Here is a 10,874-nt window from a genome sequence, read left to right on the forward strand (position 1 = left end):
TTTATTTGACGATTGGAGACCTCGACTTGGCCACTCGATTGAGGATGATATGGGAGGCCGAACCGTTGATGCACTCCATGTTTCCTCAACATCTTTTGGAAGGCGTTGTGAACAAAATGAGATCCGTTATCGCTTATCACAGCCTTAGGCACGCCAAACCTTGGGAAGATGATTTTGTTGAACAACTTCAACACTACTTTGTGGTCATTAGTAGGGGAGGCAATGGCCTCAACCCATTTAGAAACATAGTCCACAACCACAAGTATGAATTGATTACCATATGAAGATGGGAATGGTCCCATGAAGTCAATCCTCTAAACATCGAACACCTCTAACTCAAGAATAGGCTGTTGAGGCATCTCATTCCTCTTGGAGATATTCCCAACCCTTTGACATCGGTCGCATGACTTTACAAAGCCCATGAATCTTTGAAACGCCCATATGACCGCCTTTTAGATCCGAATGGCACATCTTTAAAACACTTGGCACCTTTTCATTTGGGACACAATGCCGAAGCAAGTCATCCACCCCGCGTTTATACAAGATTGGTTCATCCCACAATTAATGTCTTGCCTCCCTCGTGAGCTTCTTCTTTTGGTTCTTGGAGAAAGAAGGTGGAAACTCCCCACATGCTAGAAAGTTCACCAAGTCGGCATACCATGGGAGATCCTTAACCTTAATGGCATACAAGACATCATCAAGCATTCTATCTTCAATTAGTAGACCGTCATCATGAATTTGATCACCCTCAAGGCGAGAAAGATGGTCCGCCACAACATTTTCCGCACCCTTCTTATCCCTAATCTCTATTTCAAAAGTTTGTAATTCAAGCACCCAACGAATCAACCTTAGCTTGGACTCTTTCTTGGCAAAGAGATACTTGAGAGCCGCATGATCCGTGAAGACAATGGTCTTGGAACTCAACAAATAACACCGGAATTTCTCGAAAGAGTGAACAATGGCTAAGAATTCTTTTTCCGTTGTTGAGTAATTCTTTTAGGCCCCATTTAGTGTCTTGGACATATAGTAAATCACATAAAGCTTCTTGTCCACACGTTGTCCCAAAACACCTCCAATTTCCCAATCACTAGCATCACACATCAATTCAAAGGGTAAATCCCATCTTGGGGCTTGAACAATGGGGGTAGAGATTAGGGCCTTCTTCAATCTATTAAATGCTTCCAAGCATTTATTATCAAAAACGAACTCAACATCTTTTTGAAGAAGATCATTAAGGGGCTTGGCAATGAGTGAGAAATCGTTGATGAATCTTCTATGGAAACCCGCATGACCCAAAAATGATCTCACTCCCTTGACATTCACCGGAGGTGGAAGCTTCTTAATAACCTCAATTTTGGCCTTATCCACCTCTATTCCTTTATGAGAGATCTTATGCCCAAGCACTATCCCTTCCTCCACCATGAAATGGCATTTATCCCAATTCAAGACAAGATTAACCTTTACACACCGAGCCAATCATTTCTCAAGATTAACTAGGCACTCTTCAAATGAAACCCCACCTACGGAGAAATCATCCATAAATACCTCCATTTCTTCCTCTAACATGTCTCCAAAAATGCTCATCATGCACCTTTGGAAAGTTGCGGGGGCATTACAAAGGCCAAAGGGCATTCTCCTATAGGAAAAGGTCCCATAGGGGCATGTAAATGTTGTCTTCTCTTGATCTTCATGGTGGATTGGAATTTGGAAAAATCCCGAATAGCCATCAAGGAAGCAATAGAACTTGTGCCTTGTTAGTCTAATTAACGTTTGATCAATGAATGGAAGGGGAAAGTGATCCTTTTTGGTGGATGTATTTAGACGTCTATAGTCTATACACATCCTCCAACCGGTGACTGTCCTAGTTGGAATGAGCTCACCACTCTCATTCTTGACTACGGTCATACCCCCCTTCTTAGGAACGACATGAACGGGAGAAACCCAACTAGAGCTTGAGATGGGGAATATGATTCCCGCATCCAAGATCTTGGTGATCTCTTTTTTCACCACCTCTCCCATTTGAAGGTGTAGCTTTCTTTGTCGTTCAATAGAAGGAAGGGTGCCTTCCTCAAGCGTTATGTGTTGCGTACACAAAGCGGGGCTTATACCTTTAAGATCATCGATAGTATAGCCACAAGCACCTTGGTGCTTTTTCAAGACACAACATAACGCTTGAGCTTGGCTCTCGCTCAAGGATGCACTAACAATTACGGGGTAAGTGGAATTTGGGCCTAAGAATTCATATCTAAGGTGTGATGGTAGAGGTTTGAGCTCTACTATAGGCACACCTTTACCTTCTTTTGTTGCGGCCGCTTCCAAAGCTTCATGGCTTGAGATCTTCAAGCACAATTGTTCATCCACTTCCTCCATACTTCCATTAAGCAATTCCTAATACAATGCTACCTCCTTGCATGGTACACCTAGCTTGTCTTTGTTCAACAAAACATTTTCAAGAGCATCGTTAGAGGTGAGCAAGTGCTCATGCATGGAAGACACAACATGATCAAGAGATTCAATCATCATGCAATTTTCAAGAGAAGAACTTGGATATTTCATGCTTTCATTCAAATCGAATTCTATGACCTCATCTCCTACCTTAAGGGAAATCTTTTCACACTTTACATCTATCATAGCACCCGAGGTAGCAAGAAAGGGTCTACCTAGAATAATTGGAATGGTAGCATCTTCATCCATTTCTAAAACAACAAAATCCACCGGGAACACAAACTTCCCAACCCTCAATGGAACATCTTCCACTTTACCTTTCGGAAACTTGATTGACCTATCGTCTAGTTGCAAGATAATGTTAGAAGGTAAGAGTTCCCCTAGATCAAGTCTTTGATAAACCAAATATGGCATTAAGCTTACACTAGCTCCTAAGTCACATAAGGCATTATCAAATTGCATCTTGTTAATAGCACAAGGGATGGAAAAGTTTCCGGGGTCTTTCAACTTGGGTGGCATTTTGTTCATGATGATCGCACTACAATTTTCAATCAAATTGATTGTCTCCTCAACATCACAAGTCCTCTTTCCGCTCAAAATGTCTTTGAGGATTTTGGCATAATTAGGCATTTGGTTGATCACATCGGTGAAAGGTAGAGAAAGGTGAAGTTGTTTGAGCATATCAATAAATATCCCAAATTGCTCATCCAATTTGTGTCTCATGAATTTTTGGGGATAAGGGAGCTTGTGTTTCACAATCTCTTTCTCTACTCTCACCTCTCTTGGTGTCCCAACCACAACCTCATCTAAATATGCTCTACTTCCCTCATTCTCAACCAAAACTTCCTTGGGGACCTCCTTGTTATCACTCCTTCTAGGCAATCTCTCCTCAAGAACCTTACCACTCCTTGTAACAATAGCATTCACGGGTTTCTTGGGATCTAGGCCTTGGAAAGGTAAAGAAGAAAGGCTTGCTTGGTCTTTCAAAGCGCTAGCAAGTTGAGAAATTTGGTTTTCGAGCATTTTGTTGTGGGTCATCATTTCATTAAACTTCTTGTCACTAACGGCCATTTATGTGTTCAACAACTTGGTTTGATTTTCAATTATTTCCTCCAAATTGGTCCTAGAAGAAGAAGATTGTGAATAGGAATTTTCACCTTGAGTCTTTGGAACAAATCCGGGTGGGAGACCTCTTTGAGAATTATTTTGAAAATTGCCCCTACCTTGATTGTTCCAATTACCCCTATTTTGATTTTGACCATAACCTTGATTATGGTTTCCACTACCTTGGTTATTATTTCCATAACTTTGGTTTTGATTACCATAATTTTGGTTTTGATTTTGACTACTATAACCTTGATTGTTATAGTTGCCACGAGAACTTTGGTTCCCTTGGTTCCTATAACCACCACCTTGGTTATAGTTGTCAAAATTACCTTGGTTTTTGTAATTCCTATTCCATTGAATTCTTTGATTATCAAACCTTTGCACATTATTATTTGACACATAATTCACATGCTCACTCTCACTATTATCAAAATCATCACCACATTCCGAAGAAGCATGAGGGCAATTACAAGAGTCATGATCATAAGATCCACATGCATCACAAAACAAGCAACCACTAGGCATATTATTTGAAGAGGGAGGGGGTTGAGATATAGAAAAGGTACCTCTCCCCTTTAATTGGGAGGGAGAATTCGAAGCTTGAGAAGAAAAGGAGCCTTCCAACTTGGCCTTGATCGCGGTCATTTCTTTCCCCAAGTTTGTCATTTGTGAGGATAAGTTGTTGATTGCATTTAGATGGTCTATAGAGTACACGGAAGAGCCACTCTTGCTAGTTGAATCCCTCTCACCATCTTGCCAATCTCTATAGTACTTAACCACGTCCTCTATAATGTCCACCACTTTCTCTTCCGTCCGATTCATTATGGGACCTCCGGCACCCCCATCAAGGCATGATTTACCTTGAGGACTTAGGCCACCATATAAAATTTGAATGACTTGATAGGTTGGAATTCCGTGGTGGGGACATTCTCTTTGGTACTCTTTATACCTCTTCCATGCTTCGTAGAGGCTTTCATTAGGTCTTTGCTTGAACCCTTGAATCAAAACTCTAGCCTCCACCGTTTTCTTTTGTGGGTAGAATCGGGACAAGAATTCCTTGGTGACTTCGTCCCATGTTCGAAGGGAATTTGGCTTTACCTCCTTATCCAACCACTCCAAGGCTCGGCCTATGAGAAAAAATGGAAACAACTTTAGCCGGATGAATTCTTCAGAGACTCCGTTCACTTTTATAGTGTTGCAATACTTTTCGAACTCCTTGATATGGTTCAACGGACTCTCATTCTTAGCTCCGCTATATTGTCTCCTTTCGATCAAAGCGATCATAGCCGACCTAATTTCGAAGTCATTCTCCGGTGTTGTAGGTGGAGAAATTCCACTCTCAAACTTGTACGCACCGGGAATTCCCAATTCTTTCAAAGCAACTCTTGGTTGATCTCCCATGCCTAGTTCCTCTTCAAATCCTTCTTCGCTTGAAGAACTAAATTCAAAGAATTGACTAGAAATTCTTCTCCTTGAAAGAGCCCTTTCGATTTCCGGGTCAAAAGGCACAATGGATCGATCACGAGCTTTATGCATGCAAAACTCAATGAAAATATTAGTAGCACGGCTACAAATGTAGCCTTAAGAAACAAAATCTTTTTGTATTTTTTTTCAATTAAAATGAAATAGACTCAACAACTAAAGCTAAGCACCAATTTCACTCCCCGGCAACGGCGCCATTTTGATAAAGGAATAAACTAGTCGTTAATAGCCTATCCCAAAAACAAACACTATTTATAAAATCCTAAACCAACCTAAAACAAGTAAAGGTAAGTATAGGGTCGAACCCAAAGGAGTTAGTTGGTGTTATCTTTAGCCTAAATCAAGCTATTTCGGAGATTGAAGTGAGAAAATGGTTGGTGTTATGATAGAAAAATTAGACTAATCAAGTAATTCAATAAGCTAAATGCTAGGGATATTGGTTCCACATGCTAATTCAATAATCGTGCTAATCGACAATTTCTTCGTTTTATTCAAGCATTTCAAAGGACAAACAATAGTAGCAATCAAGAGAGTTCAAGAGCTATCTCCTAGAGGCTAAACTAGGGGTCACTATGAATGGCTAATCAAGGAAATTCACAATCAAACTCAATCAATTAAAGCAATTCTCAAATTGATGGGTCATGTCATTAAGAAATGCAATGCAATCTAGATTAATCTTATAGGTTGATCATTTCTAATCTAATTAATCACATGCAAAACTATGTCAACAATTTAATTGCAACAATTCAATCAATCAAAGATCATCAACTAGCACAAATTATCAATCAAGCATGCTTCCCCTTCTCCCTAGCAACTAATCTACTCACTAATCATGGTGTAACTCAAGAACAAATCACTAGAATTAGCATTGATCATCATTCTAAATCAAAATCAAGAGAAAGCAATATCAACTACAATATCCAATTCAAATCCAAGCAATACAAACAATCAAAGATTAAACTAAATCAATCAAGTAAGAGATGAACTAGAAGAAGAAAATCTTACTAACATTAATGATTGAAAATGAAGAAATCCAAGCACAATTGATCCAATGTTGAAATACAAATCCAATACCAAGAACTTCTCTCTAACTTCTCTCTCTAAAATTGACAGGGTAAAGTCGTATCCCCAAATCAAAAATAATTACCTAAGTCCTCTAACTAAAGTAGATAGGGAAGTAGGGTCGAACTCCACAGGGAAATAAGTCTTTCTATTCCTAAATTAACTAATATAATCTAGATTATTAGGTAACCAATATGTGAATTTGAATGTAAAACTAAACTACGAAGATTAAGAATAAGGAGAGAATAATATATAAAAGGATCTAGGGCATAGGTACACCAATAAATAATATTCCAGGGTAGAATATAATAATCATTCATCAATGCATATATTAATCAGATTATAAAGGGCTTTCGCTACGTATTATAATCACACAATTAATTTATCGGTATTAAATCTCATCTTTCGAATCTCGACCTAACCATTTATAAATTAACCTGCCTATTGAAACTAGACCTAAACATCAATTCTCATCTGTCGAATCTCGAATCAATATTGTCAAACTCATGCATAAAAGATCAGGCCTAATCTAGTCACAGAGCATTAAATCAATCAATAGGAAATTAATCTAGCATTGACAATCAACAACAATAAATTACCCTTTCATATTATTTATGGATCCCCATAAACCCTAGAAATAGAACTACTCACACATAGTTAAATATAAACTAAACAAAGCAATTAAACAAGACATGATCAAGGAAAGAGATTAAATAAAATATGGAATTAAACCAAGAGTTGTAGAGAGAGAAACAAGAGAAAAAGTAATACTAAGAGTTTAATTAAGAGGAGAAAGAAAGAAAAGTTAGAGAAAGAAAGAGAGAAGAAAACGAAACTAAAAACTAAAAACAAGTTAATAAAACTAAACTAAACTAATGAAAACTTAAACTAATTAATCTCCAGCTACCTCCTAACCTACATACTACTACTCCTTTTATAAGGAAAGTCCAAGCATCCAACTCCCACTAAAACAAGGGAACAAATAAACATAATAAGCCGCCATAGTCCAAGAATGCGTAAGCCCAATAGCTGAAGTAATCCTACACCTGACCAGGTTGGGTCTTGTGGCTTCTTTTTCTTAGGGCCCATTTCTTCTCTTGTTTGGTCCATAATTTGTGTGGGAAATTTTGGACCTCTTTTACTTAATCGAGCCCTTAATCACCGAACCAAATTCCTTAAACTGAGTCTTAGGCTTAAAATATTCGGTCATAAAATACGATCCGACTCCAATATCTTTGTAGTGGCTTAATAAGCTCGAGAATTATCATAATTCTGCAAATTCCTACAAAATAATACCAACTTTACAAAAACAGTAGAAAACGTATATTAGTAATAAAAATAGCTCTGTAGAGCTCAAATAAGCAAAAATATGACCGTGGGACGGGGAATAAAAATATATATAATAGACTAATAAAAAATTAAGCTAATGAAAATTATATAAAAGTTATCTTCGAAAAGGAATTACAAGTGTATTTATAGGCAAAGAAGAAAAACGAGATTCCCGCGCCCGCGAAAAAAATTGGTACGGAACCCATTAAAAACTCCGCGGGCTTTCTGGGCAACACCCGCGCCCGCGGCAAAAGCACCCGCGCCCGTGGCAAAAGCGCGGCGAATCCCCTTCTCCCAAAGGGAGATCAGAGGGCCGCGGTCTCTCTGGTACGAGCGGGCGCTCCAAACTACCCGCGCCCGCGGCCAGACCGCGGAGAGTTCCTGGTCGAAATCTGCCAATTTGGTGCATATGAGCCCGCGCCTGCGGCCTTCAGTACCCGCGCCCGCGGCAGACTGGCAGGGCTTGATGCCCTCTCTGAGCCATCTCCAAGCCGATTATTTCCTCCTTGCTTAGTCAATATAGCCCATCTTGATTCCCTTGCAAAGACAAATCCTAGGTACCTACAATAACAAACAACGAAAAGGAATAAAAGGGAAAAGAACCAAATAAAAGGAAAACACGAAGAAAACACGAAAAACACAAGGAAAAAAAGGAATTAAAGGAAAAAGGACCAAAAATAAGATAAGAATGCATAAAAATGAAGATCAATCCTAAAAGACTACCCTATAAGTGCCATAAATGACACTCATCAGTTTACTTGACTTATTGTTATTGGTTTGATTTTAGGTTGAATCGAGGTTTGGTGTTACTCAACTCATTGTGCGACTTAATGTGTTTAACTTAACTAGACTCCATGTGCTTTGACATGTGTATGCAGACTTAACTTGATTTGGTGACATGAATGACTCAATGTGCATGAATTGCTTGTGAATTATGTTGTGCAAAAGCGAAAAATTTCAGTCATTTTAGTGGAGGGTGCCGACTTTCTCCCGAAAAAGAAAGACGTGAAAAAGGATATAGCGTAGAGTATTGGTGTTGGTGAAAAATGAAGTTTTCGAACTTCCTCAAAAAGGAAAGAAAAAGAATGAAATGAGCGATGGTGCATGTTGAATGAGCTTAATCGAATGTATGTGCTGATGTTATATATCATGGTGCAAGGATTTTATCATCCTAGACTTTCAATTCTCAGTTGATGACTCGATGATGAAAGTATTTGGGTAACTTAGGCACGGAGGCCAAGCTAAGTACTTCATACTTTGTGATGCAATGATGATTATGAGTAATGAATGATTATAAGATGACAAAGCATGCTTCAAATTTGTATCAAAATTTCATGACAACAGGTTCCTAAAGGAAGGATTATTTGACTATTTATTTGTGACGTGTGTAAGAGTGACGCTAAAGTTAGGCTACAAGGGCTAAGGGTGTGGAAAATATTTTGAGAAGAGTCAAATGATGGTGACTCTTAGACTGGGTAAGCTATTAAAGTAGGGATCAAGCCCCCAAGTCTAGCTCTAAATCGATAGGTATGATCATTGGAGATCCCTAGACATGATCATGATGAATGTGAATATGAATGCATTTTTCTTACGACTGCACCCCAATGTGAGGTTGTCTACTTATTCGTTAGGAATCAGGCCAAACGTAGCTCTAGCCGAACCTCGCACAAGTGTGTGTATACCTCGAAAGGTCTTTTAAAGGTTGTAATGGGGTTAATCTAAAGGTTGAAGAAGAAAGGATAAAAGGCTCAAGGCCCGAAATAAGCTCCCCAAGGTGTGCAACCTTATGTTTGAATCTTGGAATTTGTATGCTTGAGATTTCTCACTTTTGAACTCTTAATTTTTTTTTTTTTTGAGATTTGTATTTAATTCTTTCCTTTTTTTTTTGAATAAGTGTGGATAATCTCAATCATGTGGTCTATCACTCACTTGACATTCATGTTTCTCAGGTATAGTACTGAGCACTCAATAAGAGATGCAATGTGAGAGGTGTTCATATCAAAGACATGTTCATATCAAAGACATTGGAACACTTGACCTTTTGTACACTTTTATTATTGCAATTTGATTTTTTTAGACTTTTGAAACTTTGGTAAAAATCACTCAAGCTTTTGTATTTGGAAATTGCATAAGTTGCACACCATCCCATACATCCTAATGTTAAGTAGATCTGGGTTAAAAAAAGAAAGGTCAATCATTAGACGGAGCTCAAAATGGCTCATTTAGAAAGGAATTCTATATTTGAAAAGATGAAGGTGGTATGATTTGGCTACAAGTGGTGCCTCAAGTCATTGGTATACCTTGTGCTTAGTCTGACAATGATTTTTTAAAAATTTTTTTTTTTAATGAGATGCAATGCAATGATCATATTCAAGGAAATAAATGCTCATTTTATTAAAATGGAAAAGGATAAAATCAAACTCTAATAAATCTAATGAAAATGAAGGGTGATTATGCTAGACTTATTAAGGGGAGGAGAAATCAAAATAAGAAGAGAAATCATGAAATCTTATTGTTGAAGCCCGCCTCGTGCTTTGTGCTTATCGTCACTCAGTCTTCTTGCCAGATGGAGGAACGGGAACGTTGGATGGCCTCTTTTAGTTTCCAACAACTCTCGGTAGTATGCCCGCTACCTTGATGGTACTTGCAATGGGCGTTAGAATCCCATTTGGGTGATTTATTTTTGGGTGTAGATCTTGAAGAGGTCTAATGGAAGTGATAAGTCCTTTGGCATGGAGTCGATCGAAGGCGGTGTCATAGCTCATCCCAATAGGGGTGAATTCTTTTCTTAGCTGCTTTTTTGGACTTTGATTATCCATGGCTAAGACATCATTAAGGTTAAAGGTACTAAAATTGTTACTAGAGTAGGTGTTTTCGGAAGAAAAAGAATTTGTCGTTCTTCTTTCCTTTCGAGCCACTATTGTTAGCAACTTTCTGTTTTGCGAGATCATCTTCAATATCAATGCCTATGTGGTAAAAAAATTTGAAGGTATTTAAATTGCATTGATATTTTAAGTGATTTTGATATTTTTCTTGGAGATTCTTAATGAACATTCTTGTAGATTATTTTTCTTTTGGAACTTTAATTTAATCATCCTGGAGGAAGTTTCTTTCCATCTATTGTAAAATGCGGTGAAACCTTCATTCTCCTTTTGTTTTAACATTCATACCTATCAATGAAAGCATTTGTAATCGAATCCCAAGTATCCATTTTTAAGAGTCCATAGAAAAGAACCATTGTTGACATACTGACTCTAAGGAAAGAGACAAAGGTGGGGAAAAAAATTTCTTATCAACCCCCTTGATTCCCATGATTGTTTCTAAAGCTCTCGGGTGAAAGTAAGGATTGTGAGTTGGCTTGAACTATGGGATGTCATTGGCATTGAACTTCTGCGGGAAAAATTCCTTGTCCACTAAGAGCCTGTGGGAGCTAATCCCATGGAACTTAT

At 38.3% G+C, this 10,874-nt stretch overlaps 1 non-coding gene across 1 annotated transcript; it reads left to right on the top strand.

The window, feature by feature from the left end:
* The first annotated feature begins 4,462 nt into the window (after nucleotides 1-4,462).
* Nucleotides 4,463-4,568, top strand: LOC145561130 (small nucleolar RNA R71). Its single transcript, XR_014093710.1, has one exon. It is a non-coding gene; the product is annotated as a small nucleolar RNA R71 (small nucleolar RNA).
* Nucleotides 4,569-10,874: the final 6,306 nt, after the last annotated feature.

The sequence above is a fragment of the Chenopodium album genome, chromosome 9 (genome assembly GCF_948465745.1).
Source record: "Chenopodium album chromosome 9, dcCheAlbu1.1, whole genome shotgun sequence".
NCBI classification, from domain to species: Eukaryota; Viridiplantae; Streptophyta; class Magnoliopsida; order Caryophyllales; family Amaranthaceae; genus Chenopodium; species Chenopodium album.